This window comes from Solanum verrucosum, unplaced genomic scaffold (assembly GCF_900185275.1).
Source record: "Solanum verrucosum unplaced genomic scaffold, falcon-dt-bn FXZP01000125.1, whole genome shotgun sequence".
Taxonomy (NCBI): Eukaryota; Viridiplantae; Streptophyta; class Magnoliopsida; order Solanales; family Solanaceae; genus Solanum; species Solanum verrucosum.
The window spans coordinates 889,735-913,101 of NW_026019923.1; the positions used below are offsets into that span (position 1 = coordinate 889,735).

General features: G+C 31.1%; 1 protein-coding gene across 2 annotated transcripts in view; it reads left to right on the forward strand.

Moving 5' to 3' along the window:
• Nucleotides 1-23,367, forward strand: part of LOC125826478 (uncharacterized) — a 272,616-nt gene that overhangs the window by 113,289 nt on the left and 135,960 nt on the right. The window lies entirely within an intron of this gene.

A 23,367-nucleotide genomic window follows, 5' to 3' on the forward strand; every position in this document is an offset into this window, starting at 1 on the left:
TTGATACCTGACTTAACATTCTCATTTTATATTTGTAAATGTTAACAATGTGATCTGTGGTAAAAGAAAAAAAAAGTGTGACGTTTGAACAACGTAAGAAAGATTCATCAATTAGAATAATTTTCATGTATTTATATACATGTCTATATTCTTTAAGAAATTTACTTTTTTATATTTTCACATTTTTTAATAAAATTTTTAGTTTCGTTATAAATCTTTATCCTCGTAATATAAAAAACTAATGATAAAGCTGCACACATACATATCATTCTCGTTAGACCTCACTTACTAATCAAATTACATTTACTATATGCTAATTGTTATTATCGTAAGTTCTCTATTTTATGATTTACACGTTATGTATTTCGTATGAACTTATGTATATTAAGTAGATGGAATTTAATTGAAACATGAGTACAACAGCAAGTACTTGCTACAAAGTTTGAAATTTTATCATCCGTCTAGTTGTTCATTATTGACTTGACACATTTTTTAAGAAATAATAAATAAATATATTATATTAATTTTATTTTACCATTTATAGCAATAACATTTTATTTCACTTGATCACTTTTAATACATTTATAATACAGTTTTAATACATATTACAAAGAACAATTCATTATTTACATATAATACAATTTTTATTGATGAATAATACATTTATCACACATTTTAATACACTTATAATACAATGTGTCAATTTTTTACCAAACAAACATAATATATTTAAAAAAACAGTTATAATTCATATATATTGCATACATAATTTACTTTTAATACATATTGCAGACTTAATATAGTATTGTTATGTATTGCGATAAATGGTAATAAATAAATAAAATATCGCTAAAATCAGTAATTATTTATTAAAAGGTACTTATCCAAATAATTTTTCCATAAATAGTTGAGGTAATATTACTATATTATTCTTTGAAAGCAAGGGTAAAATAGATACAACAAATAAATTATCTCTTGATTTTTTAAATTAGATAAATATTATTGGATAACTATTTTTAATATAGTGAACAACTATTGTTGAACGGAAGAAATATATATATAACAACTGAAGTTAAAGTAAATGGGAAACACAGTTATTTTTGCAGAGAAAGTATTTACTGACTTCACTCTTTTTTGGAACTTACAAGGACATATACATTTAATTTTTTATTTTAAGGGTTCAATTAATGAACTTGGTCTATTTAAAGTACTAAAAAAAAAAAACCTTTTTTTCTTGGTTTGGGTGGGGTGGGGGGTGGGGTGGTGGGATATTATTTTATTTTTGTCCTAAAAGAGTGACATCGCTCCTTTGGAATAAAGTCTGAAACTTAAATGAACGATAAAAAGAATTTGATAAAATAACGTGTAAAACAAAGTTAGCATTTTTGACATAAAGCTAATGCACTAATTTAGTGCACTATTTAACAATTGATGTGATTATTACTACTATATATTAATATATGAATTCAAAGCTATTTACATTTATGATGAAATGTTAGTTTCTTTGTGATGCATAAACGAACAATGTTTCAAAGAAATTGGTGTGAAATTAAATCTTACTAGATTTTAACATAAATATCGAATGCTGAGTGAAGAATTAAAAAAACTATATTTGTCACATCAGACCAAACGACCATAAGAAATCAAAATATAATTGGGAACATACTTTAGATTCAAACTAAACTTTGGACTAAAGCAAACTATGTATAAATAAAAGAACACTAAAAGAGAAAAAAACAATGATAATGAATTAGAAAGAAAAAAAGACCAAGATATGACCACAAAACAAAAATAAAATAAAAAATGACTTAAAACTAAAATAAAACAATAAACTATTAAGAAAAGAGGGGCTCAATCATAGAGATATGGCCGTTATGTATAATAGGGATTTGCTATTTCCTAGATCCTAATTTGTGTAACACGTTTCGAATTGTTTATATTTAATCGTAAATTTTTCATATATCTTTTAAATATTTTAAATTATCAATCATTATGACTTGTAGTATATTTTTTTTTACGTAGTTTTCAAATATATGAATTTTGTTTCAAAAAATTTTAAAATATTTTGTTTCAATTTTTTTTAAAATTTTATATTCAAATTCACGATTAAAATTAATTATGTCTCTTAAAAAATAAAAAGTACCACATAAATTAAGAGATAGTGAATATTTTTTAATTGATCAATCAAATAGAAAAGTCCAATCAATAAGTTCGTGGAATTTTGGTGTAAATCCCATAAGTAGTCGGTGGTCTATTTTTTTTTTTATATACTTTATAGTCTCTTTTAAAAAAACAAAACTTTTTTTGAAAAATATTTTTTTTAAGTCGTAGGTCTATTTTTTAATTTTTATACTTTATAGTCTTTTTTTTAAAAAAATAATATTTTTTTAGTTGAAGATCTATTTCGTAAATAATTTCTCTATCTTTAAAAATACAAGGATAAGTTTGTGTATCTCTCATCCCTTTCATATTCAACTTGAAACAATATACTGAATATATTATTATTGTTTTTAATTGGTGGTCTAATTCCAATAAAGAAATATATATTTCTACTAAGAGTAAAAATAAAAGCGTATATAAATTAAGAAATTCAATTAAAATACTACTGATTGGTTGTGTTTTAATTAATCAGCTTAATTTGGGGAAGATAGAGATAAGTCAAAAAGGGACAACCCTAATTCACTCTCTTTCTTCATAATTAGTTAGCCTTATTAAAAGGGATGTCCAATATTTAAATAAATTCATCTCACTAATTCCAAGGTAAAGGTCAAATTAATTAAATGAGTTTAAGTTTTACTTATTGAATATGTATAGAATTTTTACATTATCTCATTAAATTGACATAAAAACATGTAAACTCTTCGTAACAAGTTTGACTCCTTCTTCCTAAATCAAAGGGCCAGAGGTCGAGCTTAAGTATGAAGTCGTTTTTGTTAGAAAATATTTTATCTCCAATAAAAAAAAATTCTAGTGTGAATTCGAATTAGTCTGATCTTTATAAGATGTCGTACATCAGAACAGAAATCAAAAGGAAATCATATAGTATAGTAACATGCAAATTAAATAGCATAATAACCTGTTATATAGTCGATTAAATTGAACGGATGTTATAACAATTTTTTGCATTATCAATATATATAACTTAAATTTTAATTAAATTTTAAAATATGAGTTGATTTAAGATTAAGATATGAACAAGAAGCACTCAAATGGCCACTCAAATACTTGTTGAAAAAGTGATGCATGTGGATGCTTATTATGCCACCCTATTGTCTTGCTTGTGGGTAAGTGTGCTTAATTCAGACCTAATCAAGAAAAATATATAGTTAAATAAGCTTAAAGTTTTAATAAAAAAAAATTTAAAAAAAGTTGTAATGATTCTAGGCATTGTTTTTATCTAGGGATTGATCTCTTTAATAATTTCATATCATATGTTAGGGTCCACTTAATTTGAGATACATATTTCATCTAACTATATGTGTTTCCATTTTATTATTACATTTATTTATTTTGGTTATTGTATCAATTGTTAGTTTTACAGTTCTAGTTTTTTTTTAAAAACATGGTTCTCCACTATTGTAGTATTTTTTTTTTTCATATTTGACATTGGTTAAAAATTACTATCGACTTATTCAAAATATTTGGCGGCTATTTCTATATATATTTTGATTAAATTACTGGGAAAAGAAAAATATTTAGTGGTTATCTCTTTAACCACCCTATTAGGGGTGGGGCGGCTCTCTCTGAGAATACCTTAAATAGGTATTTGGATCAGGTCGAGCGGGATGGCACGCAGCAGAGCGTGCCCTATTTTAGGGTGCTTCGTGCTATGAGTTTTCCTAGTGAGCGGGTTGGGTAGGAATGAAGTGAAAAGATCATGCTTTGTTACATTTTTCATTATTTCATGGTGGGAAAAACCTCTGTTTCTAGCAATAATGTAATATATTATACTATGTTTTTCTTCAACTGAGGGTACGTGTTTCGACATTACCCTAATAAGTCACAAAGTAAGGATAAGATACCCGTAAACATTACCTTCTTAAAATTACACTGAATATGACATCATTGTTATTGTCTAGCTATACGTGTCTTTTTATGCATTTCTAAGATTTTGAAAAAAGAAATAAAAATTCTAGTTCATTAAGAAATTTGTTAATCAATCAACTGGTAGATGACCTCCAATATTCTATTTGAAATTTAAATATAATAATCTTTCAATAAGAGATTTAAGTGTTCGAATACAGGAATATTTAGCAGTTTATTGATCTAAAATAAATTATTTAGAGAAAATAACACTCTAATAAAATTTAAAGAATAAGAAGAAAAGAGAATGTAGAGGCTTGGAATTAATTATTATTTATTGTCAAAGAAAATTGATATTCAAATCATTAAGTCATGTATATGTCATCAACCTAGGTTATCGTGGACGATTGAGATCTCTTTACTCTTAATCAATTAAAAAGTCTTGAGTTTGAGCTCGTAAGAACGAAAAAATATTGTTAGAAATGCCATTTCAATAAAAAAAAAAAGCATATAATACAAAGTTTCAGATACAATCAATATCAATATGAATATTGAACATTGAGTGAGACATTAAAAAAACCCACTTATATGTCAAATTTAAGTTTAACCAATAAATCACTCAATAAATTAAAGTGACGTTTTCTTTAACATTGGTTAAATTAATCGGACACCATATATTAGACATTATTTGAGAATTGAGTAATATTTAAAAGAATTATTTCTTTCATTTTTAGTTGAAAATAATTGTCAATTTAGTATTAGATTTTTAATATGATAATTATTTTAAGATTTTTTTTGTTATTTCACGTTTTATTTTTTGGTTAAAAGGATCAAGATTGGCATATTCTATGCATCATTGTTATTCGAGCAACTAAATTCACAAGTTTTGTCATGAGATTAGTAAACTATTAAACATTGATATTACCAAACTAAATAACGAATTAGGGGCCGTTTGGTAACAGGTTTAGAAATAAATTAGGTGATACTATGTCTGATAGTTGAAATTGATTTGGTGTAGCACTCGATGCAATTAAATATTTAATCAGCGGTCATATTTGATATACTTTGTTACAAGTTGGGATAGTAGTACTTTTTGTCCTTCAATTATTGATAAATTTTGATTTTATTATTGTCCACGATGGGGTTGGGTAATGGTTAAGGGATGGAGTAAGGTAAGAAAAAAACTATTTTTAAAAAAAGAAGTTATTTTCTTCTTTAATTGCTACTTAAATTGTAGCATTTAATTATTTAAATATTTTTTTTACTATATATATTTATGTGTACGTCATATCAATAGAAAATTTTATGTAACAAATGAATTTTTTTAAATGGCGAAACAATTAACAATCTTGATAAATTTGTGGATGTTTACATGCAGATGGATCAAAAGTTGAAGTTTCAATTAATTGATGGTCTATTGTATTAAGTAGAGGTTCAAGGATTAAAAATCATTATTTACAATAATCGAGGGACCAAAGTTGCTATTAATCTTTAATAGTTTGATTATATTTGAAATTTAAAGGGAAAAATTGAATCTTTTGTAGTCTTAAATTAGAAGTGTGTATATGAAAGTTTTAGAATTAAAGAGTTACTAAATATAAAAAATAATATTTTTTTGGAATAGACCAAAAACAAAAGTAAAACACATATATTAAAACAAATTAAGTAATAAAAGATAATTTGAAAAACCAGCTAGTCATCGTACCATGTAAATTAATAAGTATTCTAGTTCTCTCTCAATTAAATCTAATTACATATCGATCAAATATTTATATATTTTGCTGAAAAAAATATTTATAAAATCATGTAATTTTACCCAATTAGTAGTAAAAAAGAGAGGCTAATTTTAAAAATATTATAGGTTTTCACATCCTTCAGAATAGATTCACATTATTTTGTTGTGCAATTAAGGTACAAACTTGCAATTGGGGACTACTTCTAAATAAATACTTAATAATCTAATTTTGTCTCTATGACCAATTAGTCAAATCTATAAATTGTTGCCATTTTGGGAGCACCCCTTAATTTATATTATTTTATTCTATAATAGATATTATTTTTACTAATTTAATAACTTTATCTTGTCATTTCCTTTGTTCCCCAATTAGCACCAATCCTATCAAATTAGAGCAAAAAAACATAAATATTTCCTAATATAGTAGCTAATAGGGTTCTATAGGGGCTATACAATAATCCTAATTATTTGATTTGCATTATTTATAGGTGGTAGTAAATCTTTTAATAGGTGTGCCTTTTACCAAGACCTTTTTTTTATATATAGAATAAGTTGTTTAATTTTATGATATTATATTTAATAATTTGTATTTTTTTAAAAAAATTATTGTGGTATATTTGACAAGAAGAAATGGCTTAGGTGAGCATGATGCAATTTGATGCTAGGAACACTTGAAAGTGGCAAATCTTTTTATGAAGATTTGAATGAAAAGGAAAATACCATGAATAGGTTAATTTAATTCCCTATTGATAGTTAGGCAACATCAAATAATTAAATGGTCCTCTACCCCCCTCCCCCCCCCAAAAAAAATATTAAGATAAAAAAAGGTAAAAAGGGCAAAAGTAAACCTAAAATGTTTTTTTATGTGAACAAAGTTTTTTAACCATCCCATGAATCACCACTCTTTATCCTTAATATGTAGATTGTCTTTTGTTTGAAAACGTTTTATCCTTTAATATAATTTTTTTTATGCATAATCAAACTTGATTGAATTTTAATATAAATATCAAACGCTGAATAATAAACAAAAAAACACAAGAATATAATGGACCATTTTTTTACTTTCAATCATTCGAATATTAGTCCTATTAATGTGAATACGTGCCTTTCAAAAAGGTTCTCAAACTTTAAAAATTATAACTCGAGACCTCTAATTAAAGATCTTCCTTTTGATGATTATGACAAACATCTCCACTTTCAATTTTCCACAATAGGTTTTGATGTTTTTTTATTTTTGAGATAAAAGATCTTTGTTTTCTTTTTTGAACATGGGGAAGGTGGCTAATAATATTAGGAACAATCAAGAATATCAATATAATTTATTTCCTAAGGAAGATTGGCCAACTTAGAATCTTACCTTATATAGTATAACTACTACTATAACCTTTTATATACTTCTAGAATGAGACATTTCATAATTTTTTTCATCCGATGTTTAATATATGTTTTGAACTTCATATAAAAAAATTTCATTTTAAAGGTAAAATGCTACTTATGGTCCATAATTCTTTTTTGATATATAACCTCTATTTATTTATTTATTTATTTTTCATTCAAAAATTTAAAGGTTGCAACAAATTATACAATATATGAAAATTTGATACCATAAGAGGCCCACCAACTTGTCAATAATGGAAAATGTGCATCTATATATTGGATGCACCACTAATTGTTTAATACAATTATTTGTAAAAACAACTCATTTTACATAAAGGCATATGCTATATATTTTTTTGCTTTGATCCACAATATATTCCATATATTAAGAATATCAAATTTTCTTTTATAATAGCACTATCTTTAGCTCAAACTTAAAAAGTGGAAAATAACAGATATAATCCAGTTCAACAATTACAGCATCACTGTCAATAATAAAATAAAACAGTACCAATTATTATAACATAAATTATAAAATTAGTGCTGATTATTAGATTAGTGGATTCTAGGGTTGATTCTTGAGTTGTTAAAGTGAGAATCCCATAAAGAAGAATCAGATAAAAGGTCTTGCAGAATTTTAATATATATATTTTTCGCTCTCAATTTATGTGACACACATTTATTTTTAGTCTTTTTAGAAAAAAAAATTCACATTTCTCTATACTTAAAATAATTAACTTTATTTTTTTATTTTTCCCTTAATCGGGTAATTTATAATGACATAAGTGTCTAAGACTTATTCTAAATTATAAGTTTAATTTTTTTTCTTTTCATTCTTAAATTTTGTGTTAAGCCAAACATGAAACAATATCCAAGTTTTCGAGTTCTAAACTAGTTATCGAACTCATAATTCATTTTAATTACTAGGTTAACGGTTTAATATTATATTTAATGATTTTTCTAATATAAATGTCCGGTCTAAGCAAAAAGTATTGGGTTCATCCGAACTCGTACGTAGTTAGTGTAGTTTAGTCCCTAGTCAAATAATGTCACATAAATTAAGACGGGGAGAATCTTAGTTATGCATAAATTAAGCATCCTTAACGGTAGCAAACTTGCATTATGAAACTAATCCTTTAAAATAAGTGGCATTTGTACTCTTTAATTGGTGGTTTCCAGAAAATCTTAAGCATGCTTTTCTTAATTAAATCTTGTTAATATTAATTAATCACTAGAGCACATGCTTAGGCATCTTCTCTACAAGTAATGCAACTCTTTCTAACCACTTCCATTTTTTCAACATAATCTAATGGATATATAAAAATGACATCTAACCAAAATAAATAAATAAATAAAAAATAAAAAAAAATTGGAGAGTTATAATTATGTAAAGCTAGTTAGATCATCTGTAACCCCAAACAAATCTTGGATTAAAAAAAAAGAAGGACATCCAATAATTGTTATTGATGAAAATGTAGAAGTTAAAATTAATTAACCTTAAAATGAAAGGTAAAAAACAAGAAAATTGTTTCAAACTGCACAAATTAAGGGGACAAGGCTTTTGAAGTAAATATATGTTTTTTTTAATTTGGTTTTATCCTTTCTAATTCTACTGGCTCGACTATTCTAAATTTTCGCTAAGTAAACCTACTAAGGTAGATAATTAAAGTGCTTTTTACATTACTCGAAGAAACACAATAGTTAGGTGAAATTTCAACTTAGTCGATCCAATACAAGTTAAAAATTGATCAACAAGAATTGTAATGAATGAATATGATTCCTCTATTCTTAAATAGAGATTTCAAATTCGACTCAGGCGAATAGAAAGATCCAAATAAAGAATACATTTTCCTTTAATAGGCTCCACGAGGCACAAATTCAAAATAGTCAAGATCCTAATATAGATATCAAACACCACCTAAAAAACCTACAAATATTTAAAATAGGGACAAAATAATGTGAAATCAAGAATAGGGCAACCTTAATCCCAAAAGGACTTTGTGGGTGGGAACCCTATACTCCAATCCAATAATTAATATTTATTAGAGTAATATGAATGGACCATATTATAAGTTTTATGAATATTGTTGACCTTTAAGGCAAATGCCAAAAAGGTTTTTGTCATGTGTATAGAGTCGTAATAATGAATGATGAGTGATGAATTATTACAATCTCTAAAAAAAATATTCTTAGTGGAAGAGTTGGTATCCATGTGTGCATGTTAGTGATCATATAATTTTCTTATTTTTTTCAAAAAAAAGAAAAAAGTTTCATATATAACTCTATATCTATATTTATGTTTTTATCACATATATTTAATTTGTGACCACTTTATTTATCCTTTTTGCATCATCCAAGATGAAGAATATGGGCCATGCCCTTTTTGTCCCTTTTCATTGTTGATCATTTTTAAAATATTTATTACAATCTTTCAGTATTTCCTTGTTTATTTGAGATATAATAGAATTTTTAATTCCTCGATTATTGATAAATTTTTATTTTTATCTTTATAATATTTCATTATACACATTTAAATTTTAATTAATTGTAATGATGGTTTTTAGTCTTTTTACGTAGATTTGAATTATTTTTAAAACTATATTACTGTTAAATATGAAATAACTACAAAAGTTTATCATAACACACGATAATTAAGTAGTGGAACTAAATTCTTATGAAAAATTATGAACATTCATAGGCAAAAGTATAATTTTTGTTTGTACATTTCAATTAATGTAGGCTAAATGTCCTTAGACGGATATCATAGGGATTAAAATAAGATTTTGTCAATAATTGAGGGACCAAATACACTATTAACATTTGACCCTTTTAACTATTTGTAGTAACTTTTTTATTTTTTTAATTATTATTATTCCTTTATTTATTGTTTTTTAAGTAACACCCTTTTTTTTTTTCAAATATTGAAGATTATATATTGTCTTTTTTGCTTTTTTGTCAAAGTATCACCATCAACTCAATTTTGATTGTACGGACGAAGTTGTAGTCTTTTTTATCTCTAAAATTTAGGCCCCCCACTTTGCATATTGTTCTATCAAAGACTCTATGTTTCAAAAACAAACACCTAGAGAGAAAAAAATATATATTGTGAAAAAAAATGTATAGAAATCTTCTTTCTTTTTTTCACACTAAAACTCTTTTTGGGTTTCAAAAAATTACCTTAAATCTCCAAAAAAAATTAATAGAAAATTATCAAGACGTATCTTGAATCTTTTAATACAAAAAGCTGGAATTAACTATGAACTTTGTTGTTAATCTCTTGTTAAATCGTTTATAGCTAATATAACAACGGATTTTGATGTTTGGCTATTAAATTTGTTGGTAGTTTTTCTCAAAAAATATCTCCCACCCCATTGTCTCAAAAATATTTTAGGTGTTTGTTTGTTAGGACCCAGACCATCGTGATTGGTACCTACACTAACCCTCCGTTGGGAGAACCATTACTACAGTCCAAACTAAGAACTCAACCAAAGTACTAAGTCATTTAAGTTACGGATCAAGTTATATAACTTAAAACTGAAGTTCCCATAAACTTCCAAATGATCTATCAACTAAACAATGCGGAAAAATACGCATAGAACCTGAAAGTCAATGTACCAAAACGTCTAACAAGATCCATAAGTCTAACAAGAAGGGTTACGACCCCAAACTAATGTACTAACAGCTAACTATAAAGTCTTAGTTTGAAATGTGGACATAGACAGAAAGAGAACTTATGGCAGCCCGAAAGAACTGGCTCACCCTTGAATTCGAACAACGATCACTGATCTTCTAAGCAAGGTCTGTCAATAGTCGCTTGAAGATGCCCTATACTCAACAAAGAAAAAGCAAATGCAGTATCAGTACACAACCACAGTGTACTAGTAGGATCACACAACTATCCACTAAGTGCAACATATATAAGCCATTACAACAATATAATCACATGCATATATCTAACATATACAAGATTATCAACATTTACGAACAAGGTACAATTTCACATTTCTTAAGATACACAATTATATCAAATCATTGGTCCTCTCATGGAACCCAAACCCAAACTGTTAGCATACCGGAACGTGGTATCCAATCCAATTATTATGTCGGAATGTGGCAACCGATCCCATAATTATGCCGGAACATGGCAACCGATCCAAATTAGTTTGTCGAAACGCAACACCCGATTCATTCAACAAGCCACAATCACAATCACAAAGTGCATTCTCATAATCATACAATCAAATCATGATTCATGGCATTCATCATTCATATATCCTCATTTACAATTAATATGATCAATAATACAACATTCATATACATACATGTATCATAATGAAGCAAGAACAAACATACATCACACAATCATAAAATCACAACCATCACTTACCTCGAACAAAGCTTGAATCCCCTAAGAAACTTGATTCTTCCCTTTCCGGATTCGTTTCGCTTGTTCTTGGTCTACAAACAATAATTATAACACGAGAATTCAATAAACGATAACTAATTACCCAAATTACCAGCAATCCTATCAACCCCATGATCCCAATATTCAAATTAGGACTGTTTCCACCATAAATTCCGGATCAAAACCCTCCCCCATATATAATTACTCATTAGATTACGTTCTTCCCCGGCCTCCATGGCCTCGTTGATTTCCTCATCATATGCCCAGGTTTTTCACAATTGTAACACACTTAGTAACTTAACCAAGTAAACCTCGTTGTTATTGGAGCAGTCGTATCCTGACCTCTTCTTGATATACAAACAATCCATGAAATCGTAGTATAACTTCGAATCTCAAATGACATAACTTAATTTCATCATTCGCTAAACAACCCATACATGTTATGATAACAATATTAAATGCATTTTCCAAAGTAATGGTGTTCATTATCTAACTGTCCCTTACCAAAACTTCTTGAATGCTATCACCTATAAACTTAAATTTGCAAATCTGACCTTAATCCCTTCACAAGAGACGATAATAGCTAGCAAGCCCCACGAAACTCTTAATTTCAGTCACAGAACTAAGTCGGACGCAATTCCTGACTGCTTCAATCTTTTGGGGATCTACCATTACCCCTTCCCTTGAACTACATGCCCCAAAAAGGCAACCGAAGTCAACTAAAAATCACACTTGGAAATTTCGCATACCCTTTTTATTTTTGTAATCACATGGGTGCTAGTTTTTCTATTTTTTTTTACAGCATTCGATTTATTACAAGGTTTTATAGTTTATCCTTGATTGTTCAACATTGATTGGATTGCAGGAGTTATTTCAGATTCGATTCGGGTTCTATAAGAAGACCTGGAAAAAACATAGGAGACATGGCTGAGGTTCTGTCTCGCCCTGTCCCGCTCTGGCAGCCTCGCGCTGGCGGAAACAATCCCGCCCCAGTGGCTCAGACAGAAACAGTACCCATAAAATAAGTTTTTATGGCGTTTTTCTTTTTTCTAAATCTCCCAATGGGTTTTAGCTTTACTGAGCAATTTAGGATAATCCTCTAAACTAGGATAATCATTGTCTACCCCGACTCAATCCAATGATACACAATTCAACTCATTCTCATTAATTCAACACCAAAACCCACACATCCCCAGGATACACCCAGACACTCACGAAGTTATTACTCAAGCGCAAGACACATCCAGATCTTTCTTACAAATCACCTCGTACATTATCTAGACCCTTGCATCGAACTTAGTCGTGACCTTCTTTTCACAACAAGTTTCACGATACTCAACAGTTACAACTTGCATAGTTTCAATCAATTCAGCTAGCATATTGCACATATAAAAAATTAGACCCACACTTATTGTGCACATGATCATATCATCACGTACAAACAAATACAACTTCCACATTCACAGTTAATTCAAGCAACAAAGAACACGCATTCATAACTTTCAAGTTACAACTCACAGACAAACTCGATTTCTAAATTAGTTTGTTCCATAGATGAACATTACTGATTTCCCAGTACAAGAGCAAAATGTAAACTGATGCACCCTGCAACTGGTCAAAAGATCATTTATCCAAAGCAGTGGATACTTGTTCCGAATGGTGACCCTATTCAACTGCCGGTAGTCTATACAAATCCTCTCTTGCTAGTAATGGTGTTACCACTTTTGTTGCTCTAGTTCAGACCATAAAGTGAAGGAGGAAAGATACCAATTTGTATCACTAGATACTAATTGGATTCAAGTCATAGCACGAAAGAGTAGAAATAAATAAGTTTTTCTTAAAGTCCTATAGCCTCTCGAAGAAAAGTACGGACCTCTTCGTACAGTTCCGCAAGACTCTACTAGACTCGTTTTGGTACAATGAGATCAACAAACCTAGGGCTTTGATACCAATTTTTTCACGACCCAGACCATCGTGATTGACATCCATACTAACCCTCCGGTGGGAGAATCATTATTACAACCCAAACTAAGAAGTCAACCAAAATACTAAGACATTTAAGTTACGGAAGCAAGTTATATAGCTAAAAACTGAAGTTCTCATAAACTTCCAAATGATCTATCAACTAAACAATGCGGAAAAAAATACGCCTAGAACCTGCAAGTCAATGTACCAAAACATCTAATAAGATTCATAAGTCTAACACGAAGGGTTACAACCCCAAACTAATGTACTAACAGCTAACTAGATAGTTTTAGTCTGAAATATAGACATAGACATAAAGAGAACTCATGGCAGCCTGGAAGAACTGGCATCACTGATCTTCTAAGCAAGGTCTGTCAATAGCCGCTTGAAGATGTCATGTACTCAACAAAGAAAAAACAAGTGCAGTATCAGTACACAACCACAGTGTACTGGTAGGATTACACGACTATCCCACTAAGTGCAACATAGATAAGCCATTACAACAATATAATCACATGCATATATCGAACATATACAAGATTATCAACATTTACGAACAAGGTACAGTTTCACATTTCTCAAGATACACAAATATATCAAATCATTGGTCCTCTCATGGAACCTAAACCCAAACTGTTAGCATATCGGAACGTGATACCCGATCCAATGATTATGCTGGAACGTGGCAACTGATCTCATAATTATATCAAAATATGACAATCGATCTAAGTTAGTGTGTCGGAACGCAACACCTGATCCATTCAACAAGCCACAATCACAATCTCAAAGTACATTCTCATAATCATACAATCAAGTCATGATTCATGGCATTTATCATTCATATATCCTCATTTACAATTAATGTGATCAATAATGCAACATTCACATACATACATGTATCATAATGAAACAAGAACAAACATACATCACACAATCATAGAATCACAACCATCACCTAGCTCGAACAAAACTTGAATCCCTTGAGAAACTTGATTCTTCCCTTTTCGGATTTGTTTGACTTGTTTTTGGTCTACAAAAAATAATTATAATACGAGAATCAATAAAGGATAACTAATTACCCGAATTACCAACAATCTTATCAACCTTAGATCAACCCCATGATCCCAATATCCAAATTAGGGTTGTTTTCACCATAAATTTCATATCAAAACCCTTACCCATCGATAATTACCCATTAGATCACGTTCTACGGATCGAAAAATGAATTCGGGGAGTTAAAACCTTACATTTAGGCTCAAGAATGGTGGAAAACTGTTAAGAAGACTCCTAGGTTCGTTCCTTAGCTCTCAAGTTTGAAAATTTGTAAAATAAAATATTTTTGGGGTTTATTTCCGACTTTAAGTCGCGTCTGTCCAGCTACAGCGACCTCACCCCGCGACAGCTATAACACCCTTCAAAATGAAGCAGGATAAAGTAGAGCCTCACATGAGTCCTATGCATTAATAACTTGTTAAAATAATGAAGAATAACCTTTTTAGTTAGTTTTAAATAGTTTGGAAGTCAAACGTCAAGGGACGACCAAGACGTTCAAAAACTAGTCTTTTACGTGTTGGTGTGTTCTAGTATGTTGTTCATATTTTTATGTGTTATATGGAGTCTAAAATCAGTGGAGGTGACCCTAGTATCTTAATAAATATTTTTAGGGTTAAAATGTTCGTGTACGACTCCCCGGGACCACCCTAAGGGTCCCCAAGGAGGACCCCAACCCTTGGCCAAGCAAGCTGCCAAGGCCGCTTGAAGTTGTTCTAGAAGGGAGTGGCTCCGCGTCGCGGACCTGCTCCATCAATGGCCAAAAAGTGGCTCCGCGTTGCAGAGACACCGTAGACTTTACTGTCTCGAATTTAATTTCCAAAAAACTTGTGGGAACACCTCCGCATTGCGAACTTGTTTCCCGACGAAATCTGCGAAAACAAAACTCAAGTTGGACTTGTTTAAAAAGGTCCAACTAAGTGAGGGGTAGTTTGGGTACTTTGGGTTATTATTATTTTAAGTGTTTTTAAGTATTTTAAAGGTATTAAAACATTAAAGAGGTGTTTTTGAATTCATTCTTCCAAAATCAAAACTCCAAAGTTCTTTCTCTCTATAAAGTTCTCTCAAGTTCAAGGAAGAAGAAGGTGGAGAGCTAGGGTTTCAATTGAGGGTTCCCTTCCACCAAATTTTGTTGAGATTTCATCAATTCAGGTATGGTGACTCTTCATCTAGGACTCATATTCATCGTAGAGTCAATCTCAAAGGATTTTACCATGTTTTTCAAAAAGTGACTAAAAACTTGTTTTTGAATTCTATCAAGGGTTCTTGCATGAAAATGATTTGAAACGTTTTGATATGGATTAATTGATGTTTGTTTGTGGTTTTTGAATGAAATACTCCATGAACCCTTGTTTTCTACAAAACCCTAAAATTTGCTCTGAAGTGGGTCTATTTCTATAAATTTAAAGTTGATGGAATTATGTGTAAAGTGAATGGTATTGATATCTCTTGTGTTGTTTAATGTTTATTTATGATTAATTGTTGATAATGGATGAATTAAGGGTGATAAGCCTTATGGGTGAAGTATTGGTGATTTTGGCTATGGCTTTGGATTATGGTAAGAAGGCTTGAACTCTCTTTATTGAATTGATTGTTGTTGGTAGGTTGGATACACCTTTGGTGGAAGTGTTATATCTTATTATTGTGTGGTATTATTGTGAATTGTAGCCATGGAGGCATTGGTGAAGTTGTTGTATAATGTGGGAATATTGCATTATTGTGAATTGAGGCCACGAAAGGCATTATATGAATGTTATTATATTGTTGTATTATTATACACTTATGAGGCTATATGTAAAGTCCTATATGAAGCTATATGTAAAGTTTGTGTGAAGCTATAATGTTAAGATGTTCTAATGGTATTAATGTGATATTGTATAAAGTGTTATTATGCTAATGTGAAAACATGTTTCTCTTGAAATGGTGATATGTGGTGATGATGGACTATGATGAGTCTCTATAAGATGATGTTGTAGCTCATATGCTAGACTTGAGTATCTTGTCTTGTGTCATGAAAACTTGATTATGTATATGAGTATATGAATGTTTGGTTGGGCTATGACTTAGTAATGGAGCTCTTCTTATAAATGTTAAAAGAGGAATTCTAGGCCAAGACTTGAATTGGTAAAACTTAAGCATAGTGCATTTTCATGAGTATAACTTTCCTAAGTAAATGTATAACCTTGAAGGATGGGCCTTCGGGTGATGTTCCCTTCTTGAGTGAAATGATAGACTTAGAGATGGATGGAGCCGGAACGGCATAAGAATCTTTATCTAAGAAAGTCAAATGAGCTATCCTTATGAACCTAGATTGGCTATGACTAAGAAATGGAGCCTTTCTTGGGAAGAGGTACTATGAGTTGGTTGAACTAGAAAATGAACCCTCTCTAGTACATATGTGATTGAATACTCTATGGAAACCAAGGCTAAGCACCGAGTGGATGTGGTTAGGATGGTGGCCTAGTTGAGCATGAAATTAGGCACAATGAATATCATTGGACATCTCTTAAACCATGTGTCAACATGGGTTGCTTTTAGTTCTACCCTTGGCAAGTAGAACAACCTCCACGGAGTAGGATAGACTCCGGATTCCATACCTTGCTAGTATGGTCTATGCCGGTTAAGGCCTATTTCCATCATATGGGATGTGCACTCTAGTATTGGATAGGTTCTACAACGTGTAGGTAGTAGTATGAGATGTTATCTACACATGGCACGAGTAGGCTTAGAAGATACTAAAGTGAGTTCCCTAAGCCTTAGGGCTATTATGTGATTGTCCCCTACATGCTTTCGTGTCTCCTAAATGGTTTTATAAAGAATGTTGACTTAGTATGTTATAATGTAATGATACCCTTGTCTATGGTAACTCTCAGGAACACTTAGGTGTATATGAAGAAGTTGTATGGGTGGTCATTTCATTATTCACTTAAGTGTGGATTTGGGTGACTTGAGATAGAGGCTTAAATGGTAACGAATGACTTACTTTGCAATCTTGTTTAAATATGGTACACTTGTGTTAAATGAGTTGTAAATGATGAGAATATAGTCTTAATTGTGAATGGTGACTTGAAATGTTGGTTTATGCTTGTGGTTGTAAAGGTTTGTTAAAGAAGGTCTTAAAAGCATACATTCCTTGTAAATGTTCGTTGTGCATGTTTTCTTGCATGGTCATCATACTTAGTACTTATTGTACTAATTCCATATTTCTCTATTGTTACAAATGTATGTGGTGGAAAGTGAAGAGATCTTTTGAGGAAGCTTGGGATATTGACTCTTCTCAAGAAGCTTGGTATGTCCTCATATATTCGAGGACATAGCTGTTACCTTTGTAGTAATTCCACTTAGACATTGTATAAGACTTATATATTGTTGTAAAGGGTTATGTCCTTAAGATGTTCTATTCGAGTCTAAGATGGTACATGAGACTTAGAAATTCTACTCCATTACATTTGAAAGATTTTATGAGTATTATGAATTTGTTTTAAAAAAATGTTTAAATTTCTTACGGTTTTTATTACCGAATGAGATGAATGAATGCTAAGAGGCTTGTATTAGACCTCCGAGAGGTCGAGTACGCATGTTACAACTTGGGGGTGCTCCCGGGTCGTTACAACAGCGGCCCTACCTTGGCGGTAGAAAATACCGCTATAGCGGCTTGCACGAAACAGTGAACAAAATTAATAATTTCAATACCCCCATTTCACAACACACCTTCAACCAACGACACTCAAAAACTACCCGTTCACGCCAAGATCAGTTTCGGGTGTTCTACTCACCCGAATTCAATTTCGTAAAGTCGTATGGGTTCCTTAACGTCTTAGCTATCTACTTATGTAATTAAAATCATAATTAAATCGCCTAATTGCTACCATATTTCCCTAGACTTTAATGACTCCGATTTCGTCCAAATCTGGACTAGGTTGGGAAATTCTAAGTTACTACGAAAAAGTTTTCCGACCCAAAAATTCCCCCCGTTGGCTTTTCTATAATGACGGGAACATGTCGTACATTGTTACATAAAAAACTATGGGTTTTTTTTATAAAAGAAGTAAATCTAATAAGGTGAAGAAATTGTTAGTATTGTTAGGGTACAAATGATGGCCCTTTACCATGTGAGATAAGTGACTTATAACTAGACTTTTGACCAACCAGAATAGGGTGAACTTGCTGTCACGACCCGGGAGCACCCCCAAGTCGTAACAAGGCGTACTCGACCCCGAAGGGGTCTTATACAAGCCACATAGTCATTCATTGCATTCAATAATGAAAATAGTGCGGAATAATAAAAAAAACTTATTTACATCCACACATTTAAACTTCTTAAAACAACTTTAAAAACACACAGCGGAAGTCTAAGTCTCACATGGCCATCTTAGACACAGTCGCAAAACATAAGTAGGGACACGGCCCTTTACAATCAAAAGAAGTCTATTACATGAACAAAAGAACTTAAAAGTCTTGTCCTCGAATCCATGAGGACATACCAAGTCTTGGAGGAAAGCAATCCAACACTTCAAACTAGCTAGGAGGGATCACTTGCCGGAACCTACACTTATAGTAAAAATATGAAGAATAGGGGTTAGTACACAAAATGTACTAAGTATGATGACCATGCAAAACATGTTTAAAAAGGGACATTTTAGTTAGAAACCATGCATTATGCCACCTTTTTGAAATATCATGAACAATAGCATAAAAGACATACAAGACAAGCATAACATCAAGTAAGTCATAATATCACCTTTAAACAATATCAACATGAAAACCTTTACCTTGGAACTTCACCTCAAGAAACCCTTATGCTATACCTCGTGCAATGTATGGATGGCGTCCCATACCACCATCCATACTAAGGCACCACATTTAGGTCACTTAAAGTAACTTATCATTCCTTTCTTTCACCTTTGCACAATATTCATACATAAGAGGTATATCATTAATTAAGACATGACAAGGGAAAATAACTCGTAATATAACCCAAGTATAACATGCATAACATATTAAGCATTTAAGAGCCAACATTCTTTAATAACCTCATTTAGGGTACATTCATGTCACAGTCATTAGGATTTAGAGAAACTCACTATGACCCTCTCCAAGCCTACTCGTGCAATGTATAGGTAGCATCCCATACTACTACCTACACTTTGTAGAACCTGTCAAGAAACCATAATGAAATCTCACATGATGGGAAGTAAGCGTTTAACCGACATAGACCATGAGAGCTTGTCATGGAATCCGGTGTCATGAGTCCCCACACCGAAAAGAGGTGGTCTACTTGCCTAAGGAAGACCGGTATATATAGCTTAATGGATCCACTAGCTTCATATGCGGGCACATAGTTTATGGGATAAGGTAGACGATCATTGAAACTCATGCCTAACTGTCGGGGGAGTTTCCATCTAACCAAATCCGCTCGGTGCTTAGCCTACATTCCCATAGAATAGTTCATTACTTTGACATCATCACACATGAAAGGGTGCCATAAGCCTACCGATTCAAGGTACATTATTTAACACATGAAAGGGTGCCATAAGCCTACCGATTCAAGGTACATTATTTAACACATGAAAGGGTGCCATAAGCCTACCGATTCAAGGTACATTTAGGAAAGCTCATTAACTCCTCTTGAAAGGGTGCCATGGGCCTACCGATTCAAGTCTCATCATTAACCTTTATGGAAAGGTGCCATAGGCCTACCGAATCCAAGGTTCATTACTTATCATTAATGGAAGGGTGCCATTAGCCTACCGATCCAAGGTTCATTATAAGCATGTGTGGAAGGGTGCCATAAGCCTACCGATCCAAGGATTCAACAATCAACAATATAATCATTTATACAAGAAAATGATGCATAAGCCCTACCAATTCAAGGTATACTTTATATTGAAGAATCCTTCATATTATATCATCAACATTCATGAGTGTCATCAACACATCTCTGGATTTCCATACATCTCATAACTCAAACTTTAAAGCATCGATTCATCAATTCTCCATAGTTGGACATTTTGTCAAACACCTTGAAGGCATGTAATGGAATCAAAGAGCATGGAAAATAGGGTAGTAATTATGCAACCAAACCAGTGAACAACCTACAACAACACCTTTACATTCATAACATGATCACATTATCTTCATTGAATTCTCATTCGTATAATGTCATGGTAACACTCCAATTTCTCATACTATGCCTTTAAGGCCATAAGCCTCACATACCAATACACCAACAATACACCATAAAATAAGCATGGGTAATGACATACTTCAACAATCTAAAGACCTTTAAACAAGTTTGATTCATATACATTCATTATCTAGCAACCCACTTCATAAAGGCATAAACTAGGGATAGAGAGAAATCATGGGTTCATGGAGTATTTTCATCTTAAATCGTCAATACAACAACAATATAACCATAAAGTGCCATTAGAAACCTTTTAAAACCATTTGGTGGAAGAACCCATGAGATTGAGTGAAAACCTAGATTTTTCATACTTTGAAATAACTTTGGATTTGGCTCCTTGAATGGAAAATTAGACAAGGATCAAGACCACCATACCTTTGCTATGATCTCCCACGAAATTTGATGAAGAAAGTCTTGAATCCAAAGCCCTAGCTCCCACTTCTTCTTCTTCTTAAATGGAGGATTGTAGAGAGGGATGGGAATGAACTAATGGTATATAGGAAATAATATAAGTCTTTTGAAAAAAATGGTCCAATACTTAGAAAAAATTTCAGGCGGGTGAACAGTAATGAACAGTAAAATTAGCTACTGGAATTTGCATTTTCTGCCGGACAGACTTTACGAAAATGGGCATAACTTCTTCGTCCGAACTCCGAATGAGGTGAAACGAAGTGAGTTAGGTAGCTAACTCAAAGGGCTTTCCATGGATATATTATTGGCCACCCAAATAATTTGTGTGCTAGGAGATATGACCCTCCAAAGTAGACCCTCGAAAAAGGCTTCACTTGGAAATTTCGGATTTTGATACGGTTGCTCTAAAATTTGGGTTAGACCCATTTCCCACTCAATTTGACCCCCTAAACAAGAATATGAAGTCGGATTTTCGAAAAACGAAACGGATCTTTTAATATACAGCTAAACAAGTTTCCGGTAACTTCCGAAGCACATTTTTAAGAACTTTTGGGTCAAATTCAAATATAATCATTTCATTAAGTTCTCGACTCCAAACTCACATGTGAGGCTCTAGTTTCACTCTATCATTTTCCGAGTCGTTACACTTGCACCATATTATAAATAAAAATAAAATAAATAAAATAAAAAGGTTCAAAAATGTGAAATTATATCTTTGTCAAGAAAATGATGTCTTGATAGCTACACAAAATAAAGGAAGAAATTAATTAGCTTTTACTTGGTTTTTGTCCAATCTTTTCTCTTTAAAGAACTATATTCTTACTCTCTCCCGTTTCAATATATTTATCTTACTCTCCTTTTTAATTCTTTTGTAAAAAAATATCTCTATCCTTATTGGGAAACTCTTCAATTTTAATCGTGCACATGACAAGTTCAAGACCACAAAATTAATAAAAAAAAATTGATACATTCAATATATTTTTAATTTAAGATTATAAAATTCTTTTTTTTTTTAACTTTCTTAACATCCACACTAAGTTAAACCATACATAATTGGCAAGTGAAAGTGTAGTTTCTCGAGCAGAATGTTCTATCAAATACACTTATTATACACTTGGTATATATACACATGTTATACATAAGGGTATGTTTGGTATGCAGGAAAATATCTGTCAAAATATTTTTTTTTTGTGTTTGGCTAGTTAAAATGTTTTCCAGACTTCCTTTAGGAAAACAAGTTTCTTAAAAATCTGGAATACGACTTTCCTAATGTAAGTAAGACGAACAAGTTTCATAAGTGACATTCTAAGAGGCTCCGTGGATGGGTTTATGACTTATAAGTGAAAAATTATAAGTAAGATTTCTAACTAATGACTTTTATTTTTTTTTAATAATTATTTTGGCTTAAAAACAAGTGCTTAAAATACTTTTTATTTTAACCAAACACTAAAAAACTGTATTAAAATTATTTTGACTTAAAAACACTTAAATAAGTCAATTCAAATAAGCTTTAAGTTTGTTGTTTCCTCCCCCGCCATCCCTTAACCACCCTATCCGCTCCACCGTGACCCCACTTCCCCATCCTACCCCAGCCTTATAGTGTTTTCCTTTGATTACATATAAATATTTTTTAGACTAGTTTTTCTAAATATCATAAAATAAGTAAATCCAAACATTTTTAGAAAAAAACTTCTTACCTACCAAACACACCCTAGGCATACACTTGTGCCGGTTACAAAGAGATCCAACAAGGCGGACGTAAACATTATTAGCCATCAGTTTATTTATATATTTCTTTTTTTATTTTGATTCAATGTCAGATATTTATTTTGAGGTTCAATTATTTCAAACTCAATATTATGCCAGATATATTTAGAGGGGGGTGGGGGGGTGGGGATACTCCCTACTCAAAGAAAATTTCATTGACAAAATTCGAATTGAAATTAATTTTAATCAATTAGAATGATTGTTGGTGATTAAATTCTATGAAAGGGAAAATTGATGCCAACTAATACTTTCCTCATTGAATTAAAAGTCTAGGAATGTAGTAAGAAATAAAATATCCCTGCAAGATAAAAGTTTCATTGATTATTAAAAATATGACCACACTTTTGAATGAACATAATTCTTAGTATAATTAAAACCTCATTAATTACGATTATTTAATGTGATGGTGAGTGGGAAAAAAAACCTTTTACAACCTCATATACATTA